At 28.3% G+C, this 14260-nt stretch overlaps 1 protein-coding gene across 2 annotated transcripts in view; it reads right to left on the bottom strand.

The window, feature by feature from the left end:
* LOC107436447 (sex comb on midleg-like protein 4) overlaps window positions 1-14260 on the bottom strand; it is a 250459-nt gene that overhangs the window by 22771 nt on the left and 213428 nt on the right. The window lies entirely within an intron of this gene.

Here is a 14260-nt window from a genome sequence, read left to right as displayed (position 1 = left end):
GGTTTAAAGAGCCACAAGTTAAATCTTGAGTCGAAATCCCTTAAGTCATCAACATCTTCTTAATTGTCCGCACGTAACACTTAGTCTTTCTAATTATGATAATTATATTGCCTTTACCTCAAGCAAGAGACGTGAAACATTAATTTTTTTTACAACTTTTTAACCGCCAAACTCTAATGCCAAGGGGGAAGAAAATTTAAATCATTACCACATTATTTTATAAAAATGGAGCATTTTCCGCGAAGAAAAGCGATTAAGGTAAGGGCTTTGCCTTCTAATGAAGCTTTTAAGAATGCATTTATGGCAAGGAAAAAAATATATAGATTCTTTAGTGCTAACGTTATATTATAAAATTTTGCGTTTTTTTACTTGATGGCTTTTTGATGCAAAATACGTTGTCTGCAACTTCGCTACTTTCAATTGAATTTGTAAAAATATTGACGAAATATAATGTATTGTATTTTAATAGTTCATAATATTTCAACTTCAATAAAATGAACTAATTAATTCAAAATAATTATTTATCAAATGCTTAACTCTTAATTTTTGAGTAGAAATAAAGTAATTTTATCTAATTTTATTTATATCGATAAATTATAATATTGTTGATTGTTTTGAATTATAGTAATTCTTCGTTGCAATTAAATAATTAATTATAAGATTTTGCCTTTTTTGATTTGATGCTAAATGTGTAGCTTACAAACTTCATAATTTATGATTAAACTTATGAAAACACTCAAAAGACAAAAGGTAATCATCATCTTTATGGTTTATAAATTTTTTATTTTCATTAAAATTGAGGTTTAAATATAATATATAAATTCAATACAAATATAGGGTGTCATAAAATTCACCCAAGAACTATCTTTATTAGAAACCATACATAAATTGAAAATTATGATTTTTCTGTTGAATAAAAAATTTTGTATGGATTAGTCGTAATTGCACTAGCCGTTTTGCATATATTTTAGAGAGTTTTGTTTATCTTACAAGGCACAGGTGAGTGTATGCTTGTTTGTTTTAGATAAAAATAAATAAATTAATGATTTAGATAAATGAATAAAATAAATAAAATGTTCCTACAGTGCTAAATTGTATGATCTGGGAGATCAATGCTTACCACCAAAACAGGAAATTATAAAAGAGAAAAATACTCTTATACATCTTCAATTCTTTTTCATTTCTTTGATTAAAAATAACTAAATAACTAGTCACCTGTCTTTACCTTGAAGTCTAAGCTTATAGCTAGTTATTAAAAAGACATTAAAAATTCAAATAGTGTATATAATTTGTGGTTATTAGGATCTTCCCAGAGAAAAAAAAAACTAAATTCACACAAAGAGAAAAAACAAAAGCTTAGAATGAGTAGTATTTTAAAATTTTTCAAAAATTCCACACTTAAATTCCTCTAGAATTAAATTCAATATTTTATCTCCATCTGTAATTCTATTATGAATTTAAACGATGCAATGTATAATAATTAATAAAGATTTAGAGAAGTTTTGAAGTATCTATTTAAATATATATTTCATGTTAATTGTACTAAAAGAAAAGTTTATATTTTCGTTTCGGCATTTGAAATTCGAGCTTTAAATGTAAATCTTTTTGTTGAAGATGTATAAACTTTACCAGAATTTTTACATTTGAAGAATTCTTCAAACGCATTGAAGCTTCTTACATTCAAATAAAAAAACAGAAGAAGTGCAAACGTCCTCTAAAGAATCAAAGGATAATTGTTGAACTTGGAGCAACAAATTTTAAAAGCAATTGCTGATATTCATCAAATGAAAATTTACGCAAATATATCCTTCACCTTAGAACTTTTCATCCCTTCAACATCATTAACATGTAAGCCACATTCAGAATATCAATTTCGTGATCTCTTACCGTTAAAAGAAAAAAAAAAGAAAGAATATATGACTGCTTGACGCGTTACGATGTATATTTAAAGCATTCGGAAAAATTAGTGGCGAATGCAGCCAAAAGGAGAAGCTGCAATTTACAACTAATAATTGCCCATCTGATCTAAGATCAAGAAGCAGACGCGCGCGGCTGGCCTAACCCCGGCCTTACGGCCTCCAAGCATGCGGCTGCATGCATTAAAACAAACAGCAACAGGAAACAGATTCAAGATGGCGACATTCCGCTCTTCATCTTCTCTATCTGCTTTTTGCATTTATGGAAGACAGCATATGTAGTCGTGATCCAGGTAAGTTGCCAAATTACTAAACGTGAATTAGAAGATAAAACAGAATCTTCTGTTGAAAACACTCTCTTCTGCACGTATGTTTCGTAATTTAACCCGTTGAAGTTCACATATCGCCACCCCGTGGCGAACCTGTTTCCCTGATACAATTGCTAAGTAGGAAGAATCTATTTGAATCTCAATCGTTTCCTAAGCGAATGCGATAGCTTAGTACGAGCTACTATTCTTTAGTCTTATCTTGCATACGCCAAACACCACACGCGTGCCAGATGAGTGCTAGGTCAATGCTTTGGTAACATCCCGACTGTTAGCAAGGTATCTTCATTTTTGAAGTTATGAATCGCTATTGTGCGTCAAGAACACTTACAATAGCCACAATGTGACCTTGCTATTGTGCAGAGACATATCGCATTGACCTGTTGATAAGTCGATTTGAGGTCTAGCCCAGCCCAAAGAATAGCTGTTTGCTCTATTTGTAACAAAATTATTACTTTTCAAGAAGTCATACGACGGACGATTGACGCCGTTATGTAAAGCGTTCAATACAGTTATTTAATGATATTGAATTTAAGATAGGATGAACCATTGTGCTTTTGTCCTATGAACTTGGGCAGTGAGGAGAAAATTATTGAACAAGATAAAATCACAGGTTATGTTAGAATAAATATTAGTAGAATAATTTTTTTTTTTTTTACTTTGCAAACAACGTTGTTTTCTTTTTAGTTTTTGTTATTTTGGTTATTTGAATATGTACTTTCACAGGTTTGAATTTGAATTCGTAAAAATTTTACTTATATCTTCATAAATGTCTATCAAAGAATTAATCTATATAGTATCTCGCCTTCATTTGAAAAAAAAAAAAAAAAAAACTCAGTACGATTTTTTGCTTTTTTTTATTTTATTTGAGGCAAGCAAACTACGATATTCATAAGACTGTTTGTTATTCGTAAAGCTAGTTTAATTTCTATATTGAAGAAGACAAAATATGTTTTTGAAAAGGAACGAAAATTTTAAAGCAAAGTTTTCTGATATCATACTATGCGAAATGCACATAATATCAAAATACGGTTTGGCTGTTCGACTTAATTACTTTATTGTCATTTGGACAGGATCATCAGAGCATTTACGGTGCAGGATCATTAGAGCATTTACAGTGCAGGATCTTCAGAGCATTTAAAAATGCATTTACGGTATGTATTCAAAGCGATTGAAAAATATTTTGGGCAAATTGAACAATAGCGCGAGTAACTCTAAATGTGTGTTGCGGTGATCGCAATTAAAGGTTTTTACTTTGATGAAATCAAGACAAAATTGTATGCTAAATTATGTAATGATTTACATTCAAATGACAGTTTATTACTTTTTGCAGTTCTTGCGTGATTTGAATTTGAAAAATAAACAATGGGTGCTATTAATAAGCGATATTATATATTTTAGTAAATTATAGAATTCGGCAATTACTTCCAACTATTATTCACTCATGAACGAATTAGCATATTTTTTATTTTTTTTTAAATTAGAAGGCAAAAAAGAAAACATGATTCAAAAACCAATAACTTACTGGACTTTTACTCTATTTCGTGAAACTAGTTCTAGACTAAAAATTCTATTTGATTTTTATTCACAACAACTCCCAAATTATCCCAAAAATCGTTTTAAGGAAACTAAGAGAAGTGCATGATGACACATTTTTTCCTTTTTTTAAAACTGTGAAACATGAAAGTAATCTATAATTTTTTTAACAAGGAATTCCGGGGAATTGAATAAATATAAGAGAAAAGATTATGGATTACTTGATTTTTCTTTATTATTTTGAACTAAAACTTTTAAATAAAAAAAACGTTCTTAACGGTCTAAAACCCTTGAGGTTATATGTGCTGAGAAGAATACAAATTGTCCATCAGGTTTTCCATAAATTTCTCTTTTCCTAACTTCCCTATCACTGTCAAGAGCATAAAGATATATTGCAGATGTTGAAGTCTTTCATGTTACTTGTCTGGACTAATATAGAGCTTTCTTTTGCCGATATATAAAGTTTAAGTTGTTCATAGAAAGTTTATCAACTGAACTTATGAACTTAAAAGTTTCTAATAACCCTATTTTTCTTATGAGTAATTTTACTTTAAATAATGTCTTTTCTTAAATCAGAGAATTTTACATTACATTAAGATTTAAAAATTGCAATAATATTTATAGAATATATTAAATACAATTTCAGAATTAAATATATGATTCGATGAGTACACTATTGGAAATTTAGGAATGCCTTGAACCATAATATTTCTCCAATTTTCAGAAAACATAATACTTCACCAAGTGGAATTATATTAGCATACAAAAAAGTCTTTCTTGAACTTAATTATACGATATTATGATTAAACTTCAGAGTTAATATAATTCATTTTTACACCTTATTAAACCTGAGAAAAAGTAGCATGGCATTACGGTTCAAGATAATGATGTCATAGTTCAGCGTTGAACCAATTTTCTGATAGTGCAGTTTTAATTAAAACATATTTTATCTGAACATTCTGAAATTAATGAGTTAAGCATATAATTTCATTGAGTTTGTGCTCAATTTCAATATGAAAATTATCTCTATTCAATTAGAATAAGAATATTATTATCTTTAAAATTAAAAAAAACAAATAGTCAATACGTTTTTTAGTGCGTTTTATATTTAGATTATAAATGAGTAGTTCAAATACCAATTATTATACCAGTATATCATAACACCAAAACTTTAGTACCGATATATCATAATATCAAGTTTTTTAAATTTAAATATAAACAAAGTATTCCTGTTCTTAATAGCTCATTATCATGCATATTCAAAATATGAAAAATAAATAATGCGCTTCATTACTTTAATCTCGCAAATAAAGTAGTTAACAGACTTTACAATTGGACTAATCAAAGGCGTTAAAATCCAATTTATTGTAAACACTTCAAAAGCTAAAAACAAATCTATGGCCTTTGTAGATTGTTCATATTTTATTTATTTATTTATTTTTTATATCTCGTTTGAAATAATATTAGTTTACGAAAACTTGTTAGAGATATCACAGAACGTTTCTGATAAAAATAATGAGTTATTCAAATTTTGATTAAAGTATTTGGAAAAGTTATCGCTTAAGGTCATAAAAACAAGAAACTGCTTTACAATTGACTTAGTGACTAGATGAGTTGTATTCATAATTTTTTTTTTGTGCAAGCGTGGCATAGATGACATGAATCTGCTTTTTAAGAAGATGGATCATAGAATAAGCCTCTAGGTAAATTTTAGAATAAGTTCTTGACCGCGACATCACTGGTCGAGAAAAGCAAGATATATATATATATATATATATATTTAATTTTTCCTCATGTTATTGGGAATATATTCCAATGCTAATAAACGGAGCAGTTTTTGAAGTCACTTCAACTTAATGGGTTCTACTCTCTGGAGATAAATTGTCACGGGTCACTGGTAGTGACCGCATAATGGTACCGTGGTTGTGAATCCTATGACTCATTCATTTCTCAAATCACAAAGACAGGACTTCCTGTCAGAGACTGTCACTGAAGAGCCACATGTTCATGGTGACACGCGTTTGAGTTCCGTGCCTTATTATCTTGTTTCTGTCCTTTTTTGCTCTAAAAATATATTTTAAACGCAACAATAAACTGCAGCACGCAATTCTTTTTATAGAATATGCAACTTATTTAAACACTCGTATTATATAGATATAGGAAGTGAGGTTTCAAAATTACACTTATTTATCATAATTTTTTTAGTACTTATTTCATTTTATTTAGTTCAGCTTGTGGACTCCCCCTTCCAGAAAACTAAAGCTGACACAGAATAAATAATGAGAAGCAAAAAAGTTATTTCATGGATATCAAAGTGCATGGCTTGGTGGTAGACAAAATACTTGTCACTGTTATTTTGACTAGATTCTGCGTTGCTGTTTTTCACTTTTTGTTAGAGATTTTTAAGATACTAATTAAAATAAAAGTAGGCTATTAATACAAGAATACCTAATAACTTGTAAATTAAATTGAAAAAATATCATAGAAGCTCGATCGACCGTTTCTCGTGAGATCATTTACTGCAGGAAAAGTTAATAACGGGATAAATATCGAATAATGACTTGAAAATGCATGAAAAGTAATAAAAAGTGATGGACTAGAAAATGAATTAATTTACAATATGAAAATTTAAATTTAAAAAATTCATACCTAATGCAAATATTTATGATGTAAAAAAAAACAAAAAATAATTTATTTGGTAATTTTTCCGTTCATATAGTAACAGTTTACCGGAAATTCTGGTTTTTCAAATTATAATTCTTATTACCACACATTTAGTAAAAAATACAAATCTGAAAAAATTCAATCTAATAAATGGTTTTTATGCCATGCTCTAAGATATCGTGATGAAATTACTAAATTTTATTACAACCTGTAAAACCATATTTTACTGTCAATTTTGCAAAAATTATTACCAAAGCACTTCGGAAAAAATTAGAGCTTTTCGGTGTCCTTAGCCAGAAACAAGATAAATTTAACCATATTCTGTTAGTTTTAACCATATTTTTTTTCTCAGTGTGGAAGTATATTATTATGATTTTGAAAATTGTACATAAATAGTGATGAGCAACTTCAAGTTTTCTGAAAATTTAAGTTATTCGCTCTTGTAGACAATTTTAATTTAATTTTTTTTTTTACATAAAAAAATGTTTTCATAATATAATTAATTTAGTCACTTTATATACTTATAAAAAAAACGAACCCATAAGACAATTTTCTCAAACAATTAAAGCATNTGAAATGAATATGTAGGTATACCGGATACTTCTAGCAACTTTTTTTATACCTTGGATACCTATATGGGCTTTTAGGCATTACCAACTACCATTTTGCTCCAATTTTAAGTGCCTTTTTTAAGTGCCTATTTCAAGCTTTTTAAATGCCTTTTTGCCTGCCTATTTTTGCATTTTTTATTGCCTGAAATTCCGGGCTTTAGTTATAACCGAAAATCTGACATAGTAACTCATTATGCTCAGATGCTTAATTTGACAGACACTCACAGAAAATCGGTTTAATTTTTTTCATACATAGGTATTAAAATTAAATAAAACTATAATATCGGTACCTTGAATCACGATACGGAGTAAATTTTCTACAACACTTATAAGGAGTTAATTTGAGCTTTGTTTCATTAAGATTGAATGCAGCTTAAGAAATTGCATAAAGCTGAAACCATGATACTGAGCTACTTTGCACCACCATATTATGGCTCAAAGTAGCACAATACAAAGGATTCAACAAATTTGACTGAAATTCAACACAATCCTAAATTTTTAACATGACATTCTCCGATATTCACAGTTATAAATTGTAGTTGGCAAGATTCAATAAACGAAATATCTATAAAACGAAATATCTATAATCTGTAAAATTTTGCTTAATTTATAAAATACGAAAGTGTGAAAAATGTGCAATACATAGCAAAAAAATAATTAATTGTTTAAAATCTAAATATAATTTGCAATCAATAATTAAAAACTTTGGAAGTAATTTCTTTTTAAAACTAAGTAAAGCTGTTGTTAATGTTGTATTGTTAACTGATTAAAAACTTCATTCGCTTCAGAAATTCATAGTTATACATTTTTAGGCCTGTAAAGATCCTATTAGCTTTGATAATCACTGGGGTACTTTTCACATTTCTTGTAGATGCGACCTTGGCTAAATCGGACAAAGTAGACGGGCTTTAAAATTAATACTTAGGGACCACGTAGGTATGTCCGTAATAAGGAAATTTAAAAATCATCAATTGCGGCACATTTTTGAAAATTTGGGCATAAATTTAATTTAAATAATGCCAAAATTATTTCCACTCGTCACAAAAGCTCATTTTGATTCCTTGGAATCTTGTTTTATTCACAATGTTAATTCCTTTGTTAACGATATTAGTTCTTCATTATATCTCCATAGTGCGTGGAAATACATTTCACCCTGGTTGCCCACTGAGGTTTTTCTTGTTCTGTTTTTAACTCTCTTGCCTACTGTGGTTTTTTTTTAGTTTTGTTTCTAACTTTTATTTTTCCATTTTTCTTTGGAAACTTTGAATTTTATTTCAAATCACTTCGGTTTCTTTTCCTTTACGTCTGACAAGTCTTGAAAATGAGTGTTTTATTTTTGAAGCGCTTGAAACATGCCTAAATTCTAGGACTGTTATTTGCTATTTATATATTTTTGAAGCGAATAAAGTTTTTTATAAGTTGATACCTTACCGCTCAAGTTTCTTGATATCATTTATTTACTAAGTAAAGGTTCAGTTACTGAGCATAAACTAATAAAACAATTTATTGATAAAAAGTACAATTAGTAAGTAATTATAGCGTAAAAATCTAAATCTATATATAAAAATACTATTCAAAATGTTACATTGTCTTTGAAAGTAAGCAAAGATGCATTATTTCTCCAATTTTAATCAACATTTCAACCATTATTTTATTTCATGAGAAATGGATACAAGTTGACATCCCACAAGAAAATCAATCCTGCGTGCAATTCACATTTAATAAATTCAGCAACAAAACGATTTTTGAATCATAAATGAAGAAGATTGATTTTCACTGAAAAACAATGAATTGAAGCTGAAATTCAAGTCATGCGTGATTTTGTTGAATAAAATATTACGCGGTATAAAAAATAATTTATTTTACTGCCTTTATTTCAGTCAGACATAATAATTTATTAAATGCATTTCTGTTAACTTTAAAAGATATTTTTATTGTTTTTGAAAATTTTGCTTAAACTTTTCAAATTTAGGGCATTAAACTATTAAATGCTTTTTTCGGATGGTTAACTAGACCAATGCTCGATTTTGTGCTATGCCCTATTTCTAAAATTCTTATGCTCCATGCACATAATTATTATAAATTTGAAATGTTCATTAAAGAAACTTGAGTGATAAATTTCAAGTAGAAAATTATTGAGAAAACGCAGTGAATAAATTTTAAAAGCTGAAATTCCTAGCTATGCCATATTTCTAAAATTCTTATGCTCCATTTACATAATTATTATAAATTTGAAATGTTCATTAAAGAGACTTGAGTGATAAATTTCAAGAAGAAAATTATTGAGAAAACGCAGTGAATAAATAATAAAAGCTGAAATTCAAGCACAAAATAATTAAATTTTTCTTTTTCAGTTGTAAGTAAATGTTTATGATTTGAATTTCGTGAGATCCTTGAACTTGATGTCACCGAAAAAAAACTTTTCGTCACAATACAATTTAGTTAACTTCAGTCTCCCTAATTTGTGATGTCCAGCCAATTTTTTAAGCAACAGCAAATCATTTATGACATTTAATTCAAATTCAGCTAAATCTGAATAAGTAAACGGTAAAAATTATTTTTTTTGCAGATTTGATTGCATTTGAATGATTTATTTTGGTTTCCTCACAAAGCCCTGAAATTACTCTTTTTGTATTAAATAAAGTTTAATTGACTCATCGTTATGCATTTCTACGAATTCCCCCTAATCATTCGAATTGACCCCCAATGATCCACATAGGGATACACTGGCTTAGACAGTCAGAAGTTTTGATGCGCTTTGGACCATAATATCGTTTAGAGTTGCTGCATCCTTAATATGGTTTTAAACCATATTATCATACTTCTTAAACTTTATTACGCCATTTTATCCTTTATCTTGAATGGAAGCATGGTTCAATTTAACATTTTATTAAGGTTATAGAAATTTGCTCCATATTATGGTTCAAGGTATTGATATAATAACTCTAAGTCGAATTAATTTTTCTATAAGTGTATCTAATAATGCCAATATTATAAAGCTATAAATGTAATTTTTATAATAATATTATAGATTTTTTTCATTATCATATAGAAATATTATAGAATAATATGGAAATAACTTATTAACTTTTAGAGCTCTTGTCTTTGAAAATATGCTTTTTTATTAGTTTAAAAGAAATTCAAAAATAAAAATAAATATAATTTCTTTAATTTTTAATTTTCATTCAGCTTAATTTATTCATTCATTTTAATTTTGTAAAATTTTGAGTGAAACATCTAAATATTAAATAAAATCTACAACCCTCCATCAATCATTCAGCATTTAAATATCCATTAAAAAAATAATTACACAACTGATTAAATGTTAATAAAATACTAAAACCAAATCATTAGGAATTCTTCGGAATAGTTTTATATGGCAGTTGGTATCGTATTAAATTAAAAAGAAAATTCACGTTTTAATGTTAAAATTGATAGATTTCAGGGGGATATGATAAAAAATATAAATAAAACTAAAGTAAAAAAGTACAAGGATTTAAAAGCAATTTAAATAACAATACTTTATAAAATAATGTAATAGTCTTACTTTTGTTTTTTTAATACGGAAAGCGTATTTTAATGCCAATATGTATGCAGATAGGTTTCAAGATTAAAATCAAATTTTTTATTCAAACTCGATGCAGATATTTCAAAAAATTATTTCGTTTAAATAAGACTGAGATTGATGCAGATGGTAACTCTCTTAGAATATTCTAATAACGAAAATACGTTTGTACGGAACAGAGTCAAAGGAGAGCATACTTCTGAAAAGTTTTTAAAACAGTCATATATGAAAGATAGATTAAGCAATCAATCTTCACGTCTAAAGGTTGTCGACATACTCAAAACAGCGGAAATATTACAAAAATAATGCGGGAAGCATAAAACTATACAAATGATAGAAGCTGGATGAGGTCACTAAATCTCGTTTTCGTAACAGAGGAGTAATAGCAAAATAACAACACAATGGCTTAGCTAAATGAAAGTGGTTCAACTCTTTTTTATTTTTTTTAACGAGTCTAAAATAATCAAATGTCAGAGGATTTTAAGGCAAGAAATAATGTTGGACAAAACTACAAGATGCCGGGGAGATACCTTGTTGGAGGAGGTGGCTAAGTACATCACGAGTCGTCGAATCAACGTCGATCTTTGGACACGACTTGCCACTTGCATCTATCAGCTAAGCTATCAGCAATGGCTGCTTCAAGCTTCAGTTAGTAAGAGGATGGTCTTGGCACGCAGATTCTGCCGGTCTACTACACGTTTTAGCCACAGCTACTTATTACTATAGATGAACCAGCGTGGGATAGAGCCAGGGACGTGATAAATTACTAGGCTTTTGAATGCTTCCAGCAAAAGAAGATTAGTAACTCCCTATCGCTTGGCACCCCCGGCCTACGTGAAACTTCAAACTGGCCACCTTTTATTATCACACGAACTATGCCGGCTACCGTGCACTAACTGTATTTACATTGCTCTAATTTGTTAGGCATTCCACATTTTATAGCTTTCCAGAAAGTTGAAGCCTTTATCGATATAGATAACATAGACTTCAATGGGATTTTTTTTAGATTGGGTCGGTTGATTTTTCTGATAAAACAGATCATTTTTTTTTAATTGTGGGTAAAACCAACAAGGAGCAGATAAATAAAAGCGAAGGTGAAGAATATGTAGAAAAATAAAATTGCGAAATAAAATTTAATAGTCGGCTAAATAATTTGCTTTTCACGGGAAAGTAACAGAGATAAAACAAATTTTCCATCTCCGCAATATACTCATCTAAAAACGCGTAGTCTACCTGAAACTTTTTAAACTGGGGTTCGACTACAGTCAGATGGAGGAGATTGCGAACCTAACTCTTAAACCTCACTACCTGATCCAACGTCTTAGACATTTTGGAGTGATATAATATAGTTAAAATTTGCAGCAATCTCCTTACACTTGATCGCATAATATTACTTGAGCAGAATGATATTTAAATTTAGGATTGTATCAGGAAATTTACACCGCAACGCTATTGATATTTTGTTTGATTGTTGTATTGATTTTCCTGAATTTAACATATATTTTCTATAAATTACTTACTATACGTGGGAAGCATGAAAAGGGGATTGGGTAGAAAAAATTTCAGATAATAAGATTGAAATAATTTTTATTTTATTTATAAGGGGATCTAGAACTTTTTTGTGATATGCGCATGAAACTAAGTATGTTGCATAAATGATCTAATTGACATTTTAAAGATTGCATGGCATGCGATCAGATCAACATTGGACCATATTATATGTATTTTGAACAATAATTTCAGTTCAAATTTAACTTAAGTGATAAGTTGAACTCTAGTAACGTGTTTCCGAAGAATGATATTGTGGTTCATTTTAGCACCATGATAAAGGTTGTAGCTAATTCGAAACATGTTATGGGCTTAACACGCTTTACAAGTTTTAACAGTATAGGAATGATGAGACATTTTCATGCAATTTATTACCTTGACAAATTATTTTCGTGTTTAAAAAAGTTTAAAAAAGCTAGTTTAAAAAAGTGTTTTTCTATTTTTTTAAAACTAAATTGAAACTTATTATATACATACTGTTTACAGTACATTTTATTAAAATAAATAAATAAATAAGTAAATAAAAATAAACAAATAAATAAAAAAAGAATGAAGAAATAAGGTTTATTTCACATGCTTTATTCCAAGTATCAGAATAGATTTGCTATAAGGAAATTTAGTGATTTTTTTCATCTTTGAAAAAGAATTTCTTACATTAATTAAGAAACCCAAACTATTTTGAAATTTATAAATAAGAAATATAAATGTTTTAAAGAAAAAGAATAATTTTTGGATCGGAATTTTGTTCATAAAAATGGAAGAAAAAGAAGTACAACAGAGTGCTTAGAAAAAAAAATAGAAAGAAGGCAATAATTCCTATATGAAAAACTATTTCGAAACAACTAATACTATCATAGAGAAAAGCATTGTCTTTGGATCCCATACGCTCTGCTTTCTCGCTAAGGTTAAAGTTCAATGTCTTTCATTAAAGGTTTCAGTAATTGATATCTATAGAAAGGAGACAAAACTTCCTCTAAAATTCATCAGTAAGGTCTATACCTAGTATTTAGTATTCACTCAGAGGAAAACACTCTTTAAACACACTTTTAGTCACACTTAAAAACCACTTAGGGTTATAAAAGACGAATTGAAAGCATTTCGATCAAGTAGAAGGAAAAGAAAATTTTTTTTTGAAACACAGCAGAAAATGGTGTTTTTATTGAAATTATTTCAATTTTCCTTAATCAAAAGCATTCAGTAGTTTTAATTTATTTATAAATCATGTTATTTTGCTCAATATCATTTAGCTTTGTTATATTGTTTGCGTAGTTTTCATGTAAAAGGAAGTAGGCATGTATTTAAAATTCTAGTTTCGGTGTAGATATTGTAATCGGTTTTAAAGGAAAATGGTAGGAATTCGAGCAGTCACAATTATGGAATTTTTTTTTCATTAATAGCATTCGACATTTTTAGTTTACTTATATGTGTTTAGGAGTCTTATTCAGTATGACCCAGCTTTGAAATATAGTAATAAGCTGTTCTATTTGCGTAATGACACACAGGTATACATTTTAAAGTTCTTTTCAGTACGTCAAAATTTGAGCAGTTAAGACTATTAAAATTTTCCAAAAGTTTTTATTCTATGTTTTGAATTTATTTACAAATTTATAGTATTCTTATAAGACATCAATCAACTCTGCAATATAGTAACAAATCGTTTAATTGTTTAACTGCCACCCGATTAGCATTTTAAATTTTAATTTACCATTCATAATAAAAAATTGTGCATTCAAATACGATAAAATGTGGCATACATAAAAAATTTCGAAGAATTAAAATATTCAAATAATTGTATCCCAAAACTTTCTTTTTCTGTACATTTAATTTAATTAATACTTAGAAATTTCAGTATTATCGATTTCTAAAATATTGCAAAGTAATACACAGTTATATAGGTATAATTCTTAGCAGTTAACGAATTAAATAATAGTTTTCCACATACACGAAGAAAAAAAAAATTTTCCTCCCAGATTTTTTTAATAGTTTGGTAAGTGATAAGTGCACATTATGATAGAGGCAAAAGTTTTGAAAGCATGTTTTAGAAAAGTAATAAAAAGAAAGCAAAAAACCATGTTAAATGTTCTTTAATAAACT

This window comes from Parasteatoda tepidariorum, chromosome X1, assembly GCF_043381705.1.
Source record: "Parasteatoda tepidariorum isolate YZ-2023 chromosome X1, CAS_Ptep_4.0, whole genome shotgun sequence".
Lineage (NCBI taxonomy): Eukaryota > Metazoa > Arthropoda > Arachnida > Araneae > Theridiidae > Parasteatoda > Parasteatoda tepidariorum.
Note: the sequence above shows the minus strand (reverse complement) of the source record. Positions and strands in the feature narration are given on the sequence as shown.